We start from the raw sequence: 17,981 nt of genomic DNA, 5'->3' as shown, positions 1-17,981 counted from the left end.
ACCACCTTTCATTGATGTAAAAGCATGTCCCGCCACCGCGTGATTTCCGCGTTGATTCTTTGTCGCGATCCGCTCTGAACAGCTGTTAGCCCGGTAGGTGAAGCGAGTTGTCCGGTATGGTGTCGTTCAGCCAGGTTTCCGTGAAACATAGAGCAGCTGAATGCAGAAAATGCCTGTTTGTCTGAGAGCAAAATGACTTCGTCTATTTTGTTGGGTAGAGAGCGGAGATTTGCCAGGATCAACGTTTAACAGGATTTTTGAACTATTTTTTAACCATTTGGGCACAAGAAATGATAAAGTTTGTAGCTTTAACAAAAGCAAATTATATATATTTATACAATGAAAACTATAGCGCGCTATTATACACCCAGCTCAATTAGGCGCAAAACGTGTTTTGCGCGTTTTGTTGCTATTTTTAGAGCAATGTAACCCCGCCAGTTCTACACCCGCTCCGGGCTGGTACTGAACCGGCGACTTTCCGCATGGGATTGGTTGCTCTAACAAGGAGGCTAAAGACCATTGCCTCTAGTGTCTGTCGCTACAGCACCTTTAGAGGTCAGAGGAATGAGGCTTACCGGCACAGCACTTATTAGCTGGCCTCCATTATACTCACCCCCCTAAACCTCACTCCCATGCGGGGTTTTGGCACCAAATGTAACCCCGCCATCCTACACCACCCAACCCACTTTGGGCTGGTATCGAACCGGTGACCTTCCGCATGGGAGTCGGTTGCTCTAACAAGGAGGCTAAAGGCTATGGCCTCTAGCATCTGTCGCTAGAGCACCTTTAGAGGTCAGAGGAATGAGGTTTACTTGCACAGTACTTACTAGCTGGCTTCCGTTACACCAGCACAACCCTAATTTTCACATTTTTCTTTACGTTGTTTAAATAGCATATCCATTTGCACTGCTTTGTAAAGTCATGGGTGTGCCGGTCTATAAAGGAGGTGTGTTAAGGTGCATTGTTGGAGCGTTGTTATTTTGAGAAATTGAATTAGACCACGCCATTGACCACATAAAAGCACGTCTAATGTCCAGTGCAGAGCATTAGTTATGCGCCTATGCAGGTTCAAATGCTTAATACACTCAGGATGTACATCAATACACAAATATCTTTACATATATAAAAAAATAAAGGATTAAATTGTTACAAAAATGTATTATTTACTACATAGATTTCAACAACACTACCTTCTACATATCACATTGTTTAAAATAAAAACGAGTTTAGATTTGTCCACCTGTCGGGTTTTGGAGACATTTGCATCACCATATGGGGCAAACCTTATTTGTTTGCTGAAGATTAGAACTGAATTTAGAAATAGTTTTGAAAACAAACAAATTGCTCTTAACAAACATAATTAAATATGTAGGCTAATGAATGTCTTCAGTGGAGTGCGTACAACACAGTTTCCTTATTCACGAAAGTAAAAGTGTAAAGTAAAGAGCAAAAGTAAAGAGAAAAAGAAAGTAAAGAAGCCGGATGGAGGAGGCTCGTTCTTTATCCTCGCTGCAGTGTTTTCTCGCTAGTAAAGCATTCAATTTGTCCATTCAGTTTTTCCACTTATAAAGTCCACCATGTAAATAGCAAATGCACTATGGCACGACGCAACTGACTCTTAAAGAGAATGGGAGATGAGACTCTGATTGTTTTAATGCACATGCTCAAAGCACACCCATAACTCATTAAGAGAATAAGCACAACCCTGTTAGACCATGTACGAAGATGCAAACTGTAAATCCTTAAAATATCAAAAGTGTATTCGGACGCCCTTAGTGCTTTTGCGCCACGCGCTCTAGGTTTTATTTCTAGATCATTAAAATAGAGCCCATAGTAGTCAAAATTTGGGTCTTGAAATATATGAAAATGCCACATATAGGACCTATGTTTCCTTATTAGGAAAAGCAATAATAATAATAATAATAATAATAACAATAATTATTTAATTATTATTATTATTAAGATATTGTATATATATATATATATATATATATATATATATATATATATATATATATATATATATATATATTTATTGTTTTTATATATATATATATTGTCACCTTAGAATTATAAGGTTCTATCTGCGTTTTGAATGATTTTGAGAAATTGAGCTTCAAAGTTTTAGCATCCTATAAAGCAAACAACATGTGTGTAACAGTTCTCTTTCATACATTAACATGACAGAGACCCTAAGGGTTCTCTAAATTTAAATTATTAAAGTTCTCTTACATTTGCAAATTGGAGTAAAATAACCACGGTAAATGCAGATAGAGCATTTTAATTCTGAAAAGTCATTTTTCTGCTTGGAATTATACGGTTCTCTCTGGCAGATCATTCATTGAAGCATTACTTATCAAGAAATACAATAAAAAAAAATATATAAGTTGGTGTTGTAACAATATGTTGATGCTTGAAAAGGTAAAATTTTTTCTTTCTGTAACATTTATTTCTTGTTTTAGCATGAATATTTTTTTCTTTTTAAATTAAGCATACAAGGCTGTGCTAAATAGATGTTTTCCATTGCAGCTTTTAACTTTTGCTAATTAATATGTAAATATTTATAAAATTTTGTTTTATATAAATTATTGAATCATATTTATTGAATTATATGCCCCATAAAATAAAAAAGTATTTGCTCTTCAAGGCTTAATATTAAATTTAAAGACTTTAAAAGAAACAGACGATGACCAAAACCAAATGAGTTTAATAAACACTGAAAAGTGTTTCACCGACTATATGTAAACAAATAAATATTTTTCACATTTAATATATAAATTTTTTAATATTCATTTCTTTTTCAACAATGTAAAATGTAACATTTCATCTCAATGTTGGCGATGCGGTGGCGCAGTGGGTAGCACGATCACCTCACAGCAGTCACTGGTTCGAGCCTTGGCTGGGTCAGTTGGCATTACTCTGTGGAGTTTGCATGTTCTCCTCATGTTTGCGTGGGTTTCGTCCGGGTGCTCCGGTTTCCCCCACAAGTCCAAAGACATGCACTACAGGTGAATTGAATAAGCTAAAATTGGCCATAGTGTATGTGTGTGATTGAGTATGTATGGGTGTTTCCCAGTGATAGGTTGCAGCTGGAAGGGCATCCGCTCCGTAAAACATATGCTGGATAAGTTGGCGGTTCATTCCACTGTGGCAACCCCAGATTAATAAAGGGACTAAGTCGAAAAGAAAATGAATGAATCTCAATGTCAAGAAATGCTTCTAAATCATCACATTTATACACTTCTCAATTTTGTGTGGTGTGGCATTATTTAGTCAACTCTGATTTTGTGTGTTTGTCTTTCTGCTGTTTCCTGCTGTCAATGGAGCAGTCCGGTGAAATGACAAAGAAAGTGGATCCTGATTGGTCCTCGTGCGTGCATTAAAAAAGCTGATTGGCTCGCAGAAAGAACCTTATAGAACCAAGCAGGAGTTCAACTTTGTAGCTAAATCTTTTTTGTTTTAAATAAAAAGTCTTAAAATGTAAACAACTTATAAAAAAAATCTCATAATGTAAATAAATTGTCATTTAATAGGAATATGTGAATAACTCAATTTTGACAAAAATGTCAGGTAGAACCTTATAATTCTAAGGTGACGATATATATATAAAATTGTTTTTAATTTTTTTGAAAAAAAGTCTTCCTAACAACTTTGACACATTCAAACTACTGCAGAAGTGTTCTAACCAACAGGCCCATGTCATATACAGTAGGCTACAGACACATTTCTTAATAAATAACCTACTATAAATTAAAAGCATTAACATATGGTATATATTTCGTTTTCACAAGCTTTGGAGACGTAACGTAAATTCTGCTTTTAAATAGGTCCCCTATAGCTTTTATCATGAGCCATGGTGGTGTTCAACATGGCATCAATGTTTTCAAAGTGCACTATGAAGGGAACGCAACTGTCTATATGAAGATCGCTAAATCTGAACTGTAAAAAATATTTTGAAAGCAAATTACACCGAAGAGAGATGACTATTTAAAAAAAAAAAAAAATCATTCCAATGTTAGAATGTTCTAAATGAATAGGGCGATAACTGGGAATAGAACACAGCCAGAAACTATGTTTCTAACTACAGCTCTAGAGGTGTAATTGCCAGCGTAAAAGTTTGCGACGCAGTTTGCGAATGTTCATTGGAGCGATGGATTTGGAAATTGAAAATACAAACTAGGTTTGTAACGACGAAACTTGTGACCTTAGTTGGCTAACGATTTGTTTTGGGAAACGCACCACTGGTCGGCTAAAGTATATTGTAACGAGGAGACTGACACGGAGGGATCCATTATGCAGTATTTATTAGTCAGTCAAACACAAACATCAATACACACTAAAGTGCGGACACACATCAACAGTAATCAATAATGGTCTTGGGGCTGGCGGCTGACAGACACAGAGTGATTTACCAGGCATAGATCAGTGGCAGGCGGTGTGGTTCAGAATCCGTTAGACAGGCTTGGGTCGAGGGCAGGCAGCGTGGTTCAGAGTCCGTGTATAAAGCAAGGGTCGTGGGCAGGCAGAAGGCAACTCAGAGTCAGAAACTGTCCGGGGTTATTCTCAGAAGATCAGACAGGAAAACCCGCTCAGTAATGCTGGCCGGGGCTAAACAAGACTTCACAATGAACTGGTGTTTGAGTGTGGCTTATATAGGAAGCGTGGGTCGTTAACTAGATTCAGTTCAGGTGTGTGCACAATCAGTTTAGATGGATGATGTAATGCTTAAAAGTCCGGGGATGGTGACCTCTGCTGGCCAGCGAGGGGAATGACTGGGACCGAGTCGGTAACATATATATTGCACCCTATGGTGGATTTATTCCAGAAGAGGATGCTTGAGAAAAATTTGAGATCATCAAAAAATTTACAAAGCGGCCTCTGGTAAATTTGTGAAGACAAAAACTGCAAGTAGACATACCTTCGGTTTTGTATTTCACTGTCCCCAGAAATATAGACCTGGGTATGTATCCGTGATGAACCTGGGTTGAATTTTTTAGTGGTGTTGACTCCCCAATCTATTAAAAATACCCAACAAGTCAGACAAGTCATGGAGAGAAAAAAAAGATTAATAAACAATATCATTTAAAATAAATATCATTATATGTAATTAAGTGTCCGACATTGAAGATAATTACTCTAACGCTGTTTGTATATTATTATGAGTTGTTTTTTTTTTCTTAATGTTTGCTACTGTGTGTCACATAGGACAATTTTACAGTACAGGTCAGAAAAAGAAAAGAAAAAAAAAAACAACCCAATTTTTTTTTATCAAAATATGAAAAAATTAGCAACCCCATATGTATGTATTTTGTAAATATACACAACAATTTGATTCTTCAAAAATTGAGTTTTTTTGGTCAACTTTCACTTTGCTCATGGAGATTGTTCCCCGTTTTTTGTTACTTTTGGCAGCATGTTTATCAGACATGGCCGACTTTCATGTCGTCCATCAAGGAAAAACAGATTTGTTATCTTAAAACTTTTTTGTGATAAAGCAGAAGATTTGGTTGCTATGGCTACTTACCGCACACAGCACAAACTCTCCAGGGATTCGCAACATGAGAGATTGTCGGCAAGAACAATAGGTTGAACATTTGGTAGTAATTGCTTCACGCTCCACTCTCAGAAGGCGTTAAGGTGAAATCCTTCAGTATCATCTCTGAGCTTCTCCGCTCGAGTCTCAGGGAATGACCTTCGCTTCATATTTTCCAGCGGTACAAACAAGACCTTGAGCTCCACACTCTCTCAACAAATTAAAGGAAAAACTGCTGTTCGCTTCTGATGTGAGCTACAGTTACTCCAGGGTCACATTTGATCGTAGCACTCACATTCACCAAAGAAAAATATTGAGTTTGGCTGCGAGCGCAACAGTCATTTTGTTTGTGTTTTTAGTGTAAAGCCAATATTTCATCCAAGAGCATTCTGAGTCGAGCTGGAACGCCAAAACCTATTTATGTTGGTTGTCCACGCAGCCCCCTGCTTTTATCAAACCAACAGCGAAAGCCTTGATGTAATCTAGCCTTCTCTGTGTGTGTGTTCAGATATTCCTTCCCTTTGGAGAACTTTCAGTTGTTCTCAATGCTTGTGGTATCAGAGAGGTTTCTCTAAAAACAATTGTTAATTGAATTTAATCCATTTATTGAGTGATCATTTAGGTTTTTTTATTTAAAATATTATGTTTAATATGAATCAAATATAATTATGCAACAGTTTGAAATGTAATTGATTTATGTATTAGGATATAAAATTTTGAATGAAATGAAAATATTTGAAGAAGTAAACTGATCACATTTCATAGCGCTGCATTACTTTTCATGCCACTTCTTCAGTGGCATCAGAGAGTATAGAGCTCATTTTATTGTGTACAGTTTGAAGTGAGCAGTGGGGGGCAGTGTTACAGTTTCAGACATCTCACATTTCTCTTCTGCAGATATTATCATATTTAGTTAAAGCAATTGTCTGGTCAAATGCTTTTTGTCATGCATAAATGAAGACAATCACCCAGTCATTTGTGGTTTGGAAAAAAAAATATTCACATTTGATTTATTACACACACACGCACACACGCACACACACACACACACACACACACACACACACACACACACACACACATACAAGAAATATAATATATAAAAGCCCTACATTAAAATCATATATTCATTCATTTTCTTTCACCATAGTCCCTTATTTATCAGGGGTCGCCACAGTGGAATGAGCCGACAACTATTCCGTTTTATGTTTTACACAGCCAATGCCCTTCAAGCCACAACCCAGTACTGGGAAACACCCATACACACTCATATTCACACACACACACTCATACACGCCAATTTAATTAATTCAATTCACTTGTAGTGCATGTCTTTGAACTGTGGGGGAAACCGGAGCATACGAACACTGGGAGAACATTAAAATTCCACACAGAAATGCCAACTGGCCCAGCTGGGACTCGAACCAGTGACCTTCTTGCTGTGAGGCGACAGTGCTAACCATACATTAAAATGTTTAACTATATTATTTTATAATTATATAAAAATCTACAATGATTTCAGACAACAACATGTATTTTAATGTAGATTTAAGAAAAAGAAAAAAAAAATCTTGTCATGCATATTTAAAGTAAGAATAATTTTTCTAACAAAATTGACCTTTTAAAACACTCTGTTTAAGGATCACAGTGCAACCTATTTTTTTATTCAAATTTTATATGAATTAATTCTTTGAAACTATTCTTTTAAAACTCTACGCTTACAGTTTTGTCAAATAAGTTTTTAATGATTTAAAACATGAGACAAAATATGCAATTTTAATAAGAACATATTAAGATGCGAATGTTGAATATTTACATATTTATGTGCCTCACTGATTGACGATGGAATATCATTCCTCCCAGATTTTGACATTTTCACAAAAATCATTTGAAAAAACTTGACACTTTGCTGTCATTTCATTTTCTTTTGATGCATTCATAATCACATTTGCAAATTTCATTTTATGCAGTAATGGGATGTCTTGTTTTTGACCAGTTTGGAATGCAGAAAAAGCTTACATTTAGAATCAACTTTTTTAACAACGAACTTGATATGGAATAAAACATATAAAACATTCATATTTTTAATATACACTACCGGTCAAAAATTTGGGGTCAGTAGGATTTTAAAATGTTTTAAAATAAGCTCATCCTGCTCATCAAGACTGTGTTTATTTCATCAAAAATACAGCAAATATTGTACTATTATTGCACTACAAAATAACTGTTTAAAAGTAGTTTATAATTTAATTTAATAATTTATTCTAGTGTTTTTAATGATTTAATGACATTACTCCAGTCTTCAGAGTCACTTGATCCTTTAGAAATCACTCTAATATTAAACATTATTGTTATTCATATTCATATTCATATTATTATTATTATTAATGGTAATAGTAATAAAAGCAATGATGACTGGAGTAATTAAATTGATTATTTATTATAAATAATAAATATTTCACAATTTAACTTTTTTTTTTTACATTTAATAAATGCTGCCTTAATGAAAAGATTAATAATAATAAAAAAAAAACATGGAAAAAAAATGACCCCAAACTTTTGACCGGTAGTGTAGTATTTTTAAGCCTCATGTTCATAAACCTTTATGTTAGTAACCAAGTATGTATACCCTGCTCATGTAATGGCACTAGATAATTTCACACTGTAGTGTGACAGAAAACATGTTAGATTTGTTGATGTAATTTTTTGGATTTAATAAAAATGGTCAAAATTGCCATCACTGTTTTGTTGTTGTTGCTGGAGTAACTGAGGCAGAACTCTGTTCTGGAAAGGCACTCATTTGCATTTGAAACCTGAAAACAGTGTGTTTTTGCTTCGTCCCAAAGACGCTTATGCGCTATGGCATAATAAATGATCCATGAGATTTCCATGTTCCTGGGGCACCTGAGAGGTATATCACATCCTGTAAAAAGCAGAATGTAGCCCATTTCAAATTGATTAGTTTACAAATTATGCACTGTGGTAAAAGTGCAGCACAAGGAGCTGTGTGGAAGTGAGTCTTCATTAATTAATAATCTGCCACAATCATAATTTGTGTAAAAAGGAATCAAATTAGTTACTGATTTGCTTGGCACCATTTCAGTGGAAATTTTTTTTGATGAATTGTATATACAGTATATGTAAAATTTTAATTTTGAAAAAAAGTGATGTTTAATAGAGTTTTTTAAACTCATTTTTATATATAATAGTTTTAATTTCTTATATTTTTCTTTTGTCTTTGCCATGATGACAATACATAATATTTTTTTGCAAGTTATTTTACATAAGTTATTTTGCAAGATACTAGCAAAGTAAACTAGTAAAGTAACAAATTACAAATACTCAAACTACTGTAATTGAGTGGTTTTTCTCAGGAATTGTAATTTACTAAGTAGTTTTAAAAATGTTTACTTTTACTTTCCCTTGGGTACATTATTAGTGCAGTATTGGTACTTTTACTCCTCTACTTTCCTTCAACCTGCAGTCACTACTTTATAATTTTCTGTCTATGGGGATTAGAAAAATCAGTCCTGTGATTTCTGTCCAATCAAATCGCACATAGTAGGTACATCACATCATAATGAACTACCTCAAGACATGGGCAATTTATAATTGCAGCAAACTGTTTGGAAGCATTAAAAGTGTCCAAGCAGATGTCCAAAATCTTAACACGCATTGATCGTGAGACTCTTTAGAGGCATGTTACTGATGAGAAAATGACGGATGTTTTCTGTATGATGACCATACCTGTCAACCCTCCCGTTTTTACCGAGATTCTCTCATATTTTACAGTTCTATTCTGCAATCATCCTGTAAAGGTGTTTTCCTGTATTTGTCCCGTTTTTTTAAATCTGTCTATGAAGGGTGACAATAAACAATAAAGAGTCGATACTCACTATACGCAACCCATACCGCCAAACCATCAGGGGATGCCCCTTGCGCTTAAATGTGAGTCTGTTCTGTGATTTCATTTTATTTAGGCATGAAAACATGTTAAATATAAATATTAATATAAAAAATGACAGAATTTTCCATTACAGGCGCCGTTGCCTATGCAATCCTCAAAACAGTCAGGTCATGTAGTGGTGCGTGACTGTCAAACACCTGTCAGACATGCTACATATTGATAAATAGAAGCTGTTTCCCACACGGATTCTGTGGGTTTTGGGTGCATGTTTGAACAGACATGTACAAATAATTATAAAAATAATAATTATAATAATACAAATAATAATGATAACTACATGTAAACATGCCGATTTTGGTGGGTTTTCTTTTAAGTGTTGTTTATTTATAAACTAATTTTGAGAGGATCACGTGCTTATGATCAACACGGCTGGCACCTCATTAACCCTATTGGATGATTACGGAAGCATTATAAATAAGTTTTTCACTCCAGTTATCTTCGTCTTGAAGTTTGCATCCTGCTACAAAACGCTCCAGCATCGCACCATATAACGTATCGATTCGGAAGAACAAACAAACAACAACTCCAGCAAGAGCCCCGCTCTCCGTGAGGATTCAGCCGCAGCCTCGCCAGCTATCGAGCCCGAATTCCCGCAAAATGCCAGCCCACCAGCTCTTCCACCTTCTACTTCAAACTGCCTCACATAAACATAGTCCACAAACTCCAACGTCTTAAGACGTCGGCGATCCAAGCATTGCAAAAAGGCCGAACTCTCACGGCTCTCCTAGCAGTGCATCCTTGGTAATGTAACTTATATAGCACGCTTTAAGGGGAAGCCTCGCGAAAATAACTACTCTCCAACAAAGACTAAACCTTTTATAAATCTTTCGAAAGACAAGACTCGCGTGACTAGAAAGATTTCAAACACTCACCCTTCAAGCCTCCCGCCTGTCCACAGATCCATAAAGTAATTTGACTGCAAGGATCCAGGCAATAATCCGTAAATATTAGTCCACGACATATTCATACGTCGATAAACATCCATGAATTGTGCTGTTATCATCCAGACTAGTCGCTGGTGTGCAGTAGCGTCTTTCACACAAACACTAGTATTCGGTAAACAAAATGGCCGCCAATCTTTAATTGACACTCCATTGAGCCAATAGCTGACAGGAGAGGTGTCACCATCCAATGAGCTCCTAAAACTCGATATGGTTCCGCCCTCTCTCGACAATTTATGAATGAACTCCGCTGTAAAAGACTTTGTGAATGAATTGAGCCAGATATGCTTGTGAATTTAATCATGCAAAGATTCCTAACATGTTATTTAAACATGGAATGAAGTAAAGCCCATAATAAACATTCCGCTTACAGTTTCTACTAAGTGGTGACTTTTTAAAATTCAGAGTTTGATGTTGGCATTTGATATATTTAATAAAATAAATAAATAAATTTAAAAAATAATAAAAATAAATAAAATATATAATAATAAAAAAACCACTGCCACATCTGATAGCCATTTAACCTCTGAAAAGATTATTACCCAACCAGCGAGATACATTCACCACATCGAGCACAGAAGTCCAATCGTAATACGCCAGTGATGCATATGTCCATTGACAAGTATATAACCTTACACAAGTAAATATTTAACCTTATAATGGCACATCGGTTGGAGGTGAAAATGGCAAAGAAACAACCTTCCCGCTTGACTGCTATGAATAGGAGGAGGACATTTCTGATAAATGGAGTAATGCTTCACCTATTGACTCAGCGTTAGATACATTTGCATTTTAAACAAATTCTATATCACTAAGGGGTTTAAACTCCACTCCACTATCACTCCACCACTTAGTCTTCTCCTACCACAAGAGGTACTTCCATGACCACCAGACAAGCCACACCCCATATCCTCAGCTCTGCATCCATCTGCTATCCTGTGGGGGGATGAATGCCCACTTCTACCATCCTTGCACACCGCGACAACGAAGCTCACAGTTGCTCATACCCTTATTTAGACACCTCGCATGGATATCAGCTAAAACAATTTATCATGTCTGCTGTACATGTACCATGCTGTAAGATTTAATTTCTGATTCTCTCTCATTTCTCATTCCAGAGATCATGACAGCTGGCCCCAGAAGCTGACCTTCATTCAACCTATTACATTCCACATCTATTCCAAATACAATCACACTCTACACAAAGGATACATTTCCACTCATACAGCCCACATCCACTATGCCATATTTACACTAGCCTTTTTCGGGTTTTGAGATGCTCCGAACTAACATCAATTTCAATCCCACAATCCACCTCACCATATCTGATCTGACTGAAGGAACTCTATCTTTCTCTATTAAGCAAAGCAAAACCGATCAATTCCGCAAAGCACATTCTTTATACATTTTCAACATCCCCTCCCCCACTCACACATTACAAACGTTTCAGATGCGTTTCTAGGTATAAGCACACCTTGAACTATCCCATACAGCCATTCATTCTCATTCACCAAAGCTCAGACTCACTTAGGAGTCGCTCCAATTTTTAATTGCTGCAGCAGAGACGCTCTAAACATGCTCATACACACTTACATGTCCAATACCACTATCGTCACACTGCCCATGCACTAATACAGCAGTAAATGCTTCTGCGGGAGCACACGTTGCCTCCATACTGACCCTCTGCATCAGCAGAGACACTCCGCTGAGCTACACTCACCCATCGTACCACCGCAACTGCAGTGACGTTCTAGCTAAGCCCTTATTCACTTTCATCTCTACATATCACTACTGACAGTATTTAACATTCCCGTGGGTGCACTCATAACTGTCCAATACCGACCACTACTGCACCTATGCAACAGCAGAGGCGCTCCGCCGAGCTACACTTACCATAGCACCACTACAACTGCAGTGACGCTCTACCTGAGCCCCTATTCCTTTCTTCTCTACATGTCACTACTGGCAGTATTTACTATTCTGCAGGAGCACTCATAACGCTCTAATACTGACTACCACCGCACCTCTGCACCAGGAGAAAAGCTACACCGAGCTTTATTGCCCCTCTGCACCACTGCCGCAGCAGTGACACTCTGCCTGAGCTTACATACACTTCCATTTAACATACCACTACTGACACACTCCCTAGCACAGCCACAGCAGTTTAATTGCCTTTGTGGAAGCGTGTTTACCCGATATTATCGACTAGCCTCCATTACACATAACATCCTCTCCAAATGTATACACGCATTATGCTAAGGCTTCAGTCTTTCCACACAGCTCGCACTCATGACACCATTTTCACTCTAGCCTTTTACAGCTTCTTGGATGCTCGGAATTCATAACCATTCCATCCATCCCACCATCTCCGATTTAACTTTGCTTAATGGGGCAGAAGATGGTGTTTTTATCCTGCAGAGCAAAACAGATCAAATCCACAATGGCCACTTATTTACATTTTGACCTCCCCTTTCCCACACTCCCATTTCAAACCCTCCTAGCATTCCTACAGCTGAGGAAATCAGCTCAAAGAAATACTACTCTTATTAGGCTTCCTCCCCCATCCCCCCCCCTCCCGATTCATTCTCCAGCCATTCCTTCAGAATCGGAGCCACCACTACCACAGCTCACAACGGGCTCTCCCAAAATCAGATGCAGGCCCCTGGCCCCTGGTCATACCTACATCCGATTCAGCCGACTCCATCTTAAAGAAGCCCAGATGACACCCACCATCTTGAATACAAGGACAGAAATTTAACTCTGCCTCCTCTCACACCCAACCCCCCCTCCCCCCTTTTTTTTGAGTTCCTCCACATCTCCTTCGCTTCCTTCTAGCGTTGAATGGTTCCGCTCTTTCCTCCACCCCCTCTCTTTCAACTCCTCTCCTCTTCCCACCTCTAACTCCCAAATACCCCTTTCAGCGTCGAGTTTCTCCACTACTTTCTTCCTTCAGCGTTGAGTTACTCCACTACTTCCCTCTCTTCAGCGTTGAGTTCTTCCGCTACTCTTTCTTTATTTCACATCAGCATCCCACACCAACCCTGACTCCCAAGGAGTCTCCCCACGCTCGGACTCCCGCGGAGTCCCGCTCAGCCCACCTTCCACAGGAGTCTCCACCACTTCCTCCCTTCCCAAACTCCTGTAGGAGTCCAATCCCACAGCTCTAACTTCCACGGAGTCGCCCCCAGAGCTCCGAGTTCCCCAGACAAAACTCCAACAGATACTTATTTCTTTACATTTCTAGCATTGAGTTCCTCCGCATCTCATGCTCTCTCTTTCCCAGCGTTGAGTTCCTCCGCATCTTCTTCACTTCTTTCCAGCCTTGAATGCTTCCGCTCTTTTCTCCATCCCCTCTTACACCACCTCACCCCTTCCCACTCCCTACCCCTTTCTCAGCGTTGAGATCCTCCGCTACTTTTCTTCTTTCAGCGTAGAGTCACTCCGCCACTTTTCCTGTTTTCTAGCATCAAGTTCCTCTGCTACTCTCCTTCCTTCCGCTAGGCACCACTCCCCAACCCTACCCTCTGAACCTAACTCTCACGGAGCCCCCCGCCCCTTCACCCCCTTTTCTACGGGAGTTCTAAACTCATGAACCCACCCTGTCTTGCGCCCACTCAGCGCCGAACCCGCATGAGCTTCTCGGAATCCGGCTCCCTCGAGTCAATCAGCTCCTCCCAAACAAACATCAGACTCCCAAGAGCCTGTTACAACTCCACTCCATCTCCCTTCAATTAATATCCAGCAGTCGGATATGGCATTGATCTTCGCTTTTTGGGGAGCACTTCAATACATGGCTGCTGTCCCGAGCAAAAAGCATTTTGGGGAATTCTTGAGACCTACCTGAGCTCGAACTCCCCTCTCGCCCTTCTAATGGGAGGGAGCCCAGGGTTCGAGGATATTACGAGCTCAGAGCTCTCTCCCAGGACAGCATGCCAATTACGCTTTATTGATTACCAGCTAAGTGTGAACTCTAGAAGTGTAGTTTATTTATAAACTAATTTTGAGAGGATCACGTGCTTATGATCAACACGGCTGGCACCTCATTAGCTACGTAATCTGTCCTATCAGATGATTATGGAAGCATTATAAATAACCTAGAACCTAGTTTTTCACTCCAGTTATCTTCGTCTTGAAGTTTCCCCCCCTTCCCACCCTTTTTTCAGTTAGGGTGACACGGTGGCCCAGTGGCTAGCACTGTTGCCTCACAGCAAGAACACTGCTGGTCCAACCTCCTATCGGGCCAGTTGGCGTTTCTGTGTATCGTTTCCATGTTCTCCCCGTGTTCGCGTGGGCTTCCCCCAGGTTCACCGGTTTCTTCCCACCGTCCAAAAACATACACCATAGCCAATCGACTAAACCAAATTATCACCCAAGACAACCTCAGTTCACACTTCTCACATGTCGACAGCAGAGTTCTTGAGACCTACCTGAGCTCGAACTCCCTTCTCGCCCTTCTAACAGGAGGGAGCCCCGGGCTCGAGGATATTACAAGCTCAGGGCTCTCTCCCGGGACAGCATGCCAATTACACTTTATTAATTATCAGCTAAGTGTAAACTCTTGAAACACAACAAATTTTGTCTTCAATGAGCATAAAATTTTAGGAAAGCAATCATATGCTTTCATTATAGACCTGTGCAATTTTATATCCCTTATTTTCACATCCCAATGTTGACAGGTATGATGATGATGTCATGGGGACATTGCATTTCGTTTGGAAATGAAAATCGGGTTGACGTCAATGTCCAACATCCAACCTAAAATCAACGTCTAATGATGTTACAACTTGACATTGTGTGGACGTTACCTCTATGACCTCTATCAGACGTTGGATTTTGGTTGCCATACCTGAATAATAAATGTCAGTATTTGATGTCAGTATGATGTTGGTTTAAGATGTTGGCTCAACGTTAGATTTCGGTCACTTTCTAACACAAGCTAAAATCAACCAAACATCAATGTCTGCTTGCTAGTGTCATGGATTGGTCAGGCTCTCACGACCCCCACTCACGAAGATCACCATCACCTGACTTCTAATGAGCACACAGCTGCATCACATTCACGAGCACCAGATAAAAGCACAGCACTCCAGTCGCTCATTGTCCGGGCTCGTCTCGACGAAAGCGGACAACTGAGCGACCACTCAGCGTAGTCATCCTCAGCTAAAACAAACGATTTACTTACCTGTTCTCTTTGTATTCCTCCTAGTCTTCCTGGTCCTCCCGAATCGTCCTGTCTTCCAGTCCTTCCAAGTCTGTGTCATCCTCTGTCAGCTGTATCTGGTGTGTGCTGTCCATCCTCGTGTATTCCTGTTACCCAGCCACGGAGGAAAAGACCCCAACATCATTCCTGATCCTCCTGGCTATCCTTCATGTGCTCCTTGTTGTCATTTAATAAACACCCTAACGTTTCCTTACCTCTGTCTCCTGTCCGCTTCATAACAGAAGCCCGGACCCATAACGACGACAACATGAGCACCCCCGATCACCTTCAAGAGCTGGTGGACCAGTTGAAGCGGATTCTACAGCCACCAGCTCCACTTTCCAACGCACCACCAGCACCGAGCACTTCCGCCTCCACAGTTTCTTCTTCGGCCCTTCCTTCCAGTCCCATGGCCCGACCAGCGCCCTACTCAGGCGGAGCGGGGGAGTGCAATGGTTTTCTGTTACAATGTTCCCTCATATTCGAAATGCAACCTTCTCTATATCCCACAGATAAGTCGAAGATCGCCTACATCGTATCTCTACTCTCTGGACCTGCACTTAAATGGGCTGAGACGATCTGGAACCAAGCCGGGCCGGTCATGAATTCCATCACTACCTTCACGGAGTATTTCAAAGAGGTGTTTGGACGTTCTGATGGGGAAGTAGCCGCTGGAGAGCAGCTGTATCATCTAAAGCAAGGTACTCTATCTACACAGGAATATGCTCTCCGGTTTCGCACTCTAGCAGCTGCAAGTGGATGGAATGAGAGATCGTTGTTGACCACGTACCGGCTCGGCTTGGAACCCACTCTCCGAATCCAACTGGCCACATTAGATGATACAATGGGTCTGGAGAGATTCATCCAACATTCTCTCCGATGTTCCGATCGTCTCCGTTCCTATCAACAGGACACCATCACCCCCTCGTCTGCACTCCTCCAATCGCCTGAGTCAACAGCCTCTCCAGAACCAGAACCCATGATAATAGAGTCTGGAAGACTGACATCAGCGGAACGACAGAGGAGGCTGACCCGGGGTCTGTGTCTATACTGCGGTGTCAGTGGACACACCCGTATGGAGTGTCCCCTTCGTCCCATTCGGACTTCAGTGAGTGTATTCAGTACGAATATTGAACAATGTAAACCACTTACTACCACCGTACAAATAACTACTGCCTCTATTTCTCTCCTTGTCACAGCCCTCATCGACTCCGGGTCAGCAGGGAACTTCATCTCCCAATCCCTCTGTCGTCAACTCCACCTCCGTACTGAGGCGTCCTCGCATATATACCAGATACAACCGATAACCCAGTGCACTCGATCTTCGACCCGTATCCATCGACAATGCGAAGACATCCTTCTTCAAGTGGGGTTGTTACATCAAGAGAGGATTCAATTTCTGGTTCTGGAGGGTGCAAATATGGACATCATTCTAGGGCGCCCGTGGCTGGTGAAGCACGATCCCATCATCTCTTGGGGCACAGGAGAGATAAAGAAATGGGGATCTGGATGTACACCTGCCTGTTTTCCAAATCTCCCTCTTCAAGGTCGGAACCCCATTTCTTTGTTTGCAACATCGGTCGAGAGCCCTCCTGAGAAGCAGTCTATCCACATTCCTAAGGAGTACAGCTCCTTTCATGATGTCTTCTGCCCCAAGAGAGCTTCCCAGCTACCGCCGCATCGGCCATGGGACTGCGCGATCGACCTAGTTCCAGATGCCCAGTTGCCAAGAGGTAGGATCTACCCGCTCTCGCTTCCAGAGAATCAGGCAATGGAAGATTACATAAGGGAGGCTCTGAGTCAGGGGTACATACGTCACTCAAAATCACCAGCCGCCTCAAGCTTCTTCTTTGTGGCCAAGAAGGACGGAGGGCTGCGTCCATGCATCGACTACAGGGTCCTAAATAACGGTACAGTAAAATACCGATATCCCCTTCCTCTGGTACCAGCCGCTTTGGAACAGCTCCGAGAAGCTAAAGTCTTCACTAAATTGGACCTCCGCAGCGCGTATAATCTGATAAGAATACGTGAGGGGGACCAATGGAAGACAGCATTCGTGACCCCTACTGGCCACTATGAATATGAGGTCATGCCTTACGGTCTGGTCAACGCCCCCTCCGTATTCCAAAACTTCATTCATGAAGTCCTCCGGGAGTTTCTTCACCACTGTGTAATAGTGTACATAGATGACATCCTCATTTACTCCCGGAGTGAGGCCGAACATCGCCAACACGTTGCGGAGGTCCTACACACATTGAGAGAACATCACCTCTACCTCAAAGCGGAGAAATGCTCATTCCACCAGAAGTCGATTCATTTCTTGGGATACATCATTGACCA

General features: G+C 40.4%; 1 long non-coding RNA gene across 1 annotated transcript; it reads right to left on the bottom strand.

Annotated features, from left to right (window-relative positions):
• Positions 1-4,354: 4,354 nt before the first annotated feature.
• Positions 4,355-5,903, bottom strand: LOC130241086 (uncharacterized). The gene is made up of 3 exons (XR_008838827.1): positions 5,525-5,903; positions 4,919-5,015; positions 4,355-4,834 (listed from the first exon to the last, which is right to left on the bottom strand). It is a non-coding gene; the product is annotated as an uncharacterized LOC130241086 (long non-coding RNA).
• Between the last annotated feature and the right edge of the window lie 12,078 nt (positions 5,904-17,981).

Source organism: Danio aesculapii, chromosome 14 (assembly GCF_903798145.1).
Source record: "Danio aesculapii chromosome 14, fDanAes4.1, whole genome shotgun sequence".
NCBI lineage: Eukaryota > Metazoa > Chordata > Actinopteri > Cypriniformes > Danionidae > Danio > Danio aesculapii.
This window is presented reverse-complemented; position numbering and strand designations above follow the sequence as displayed.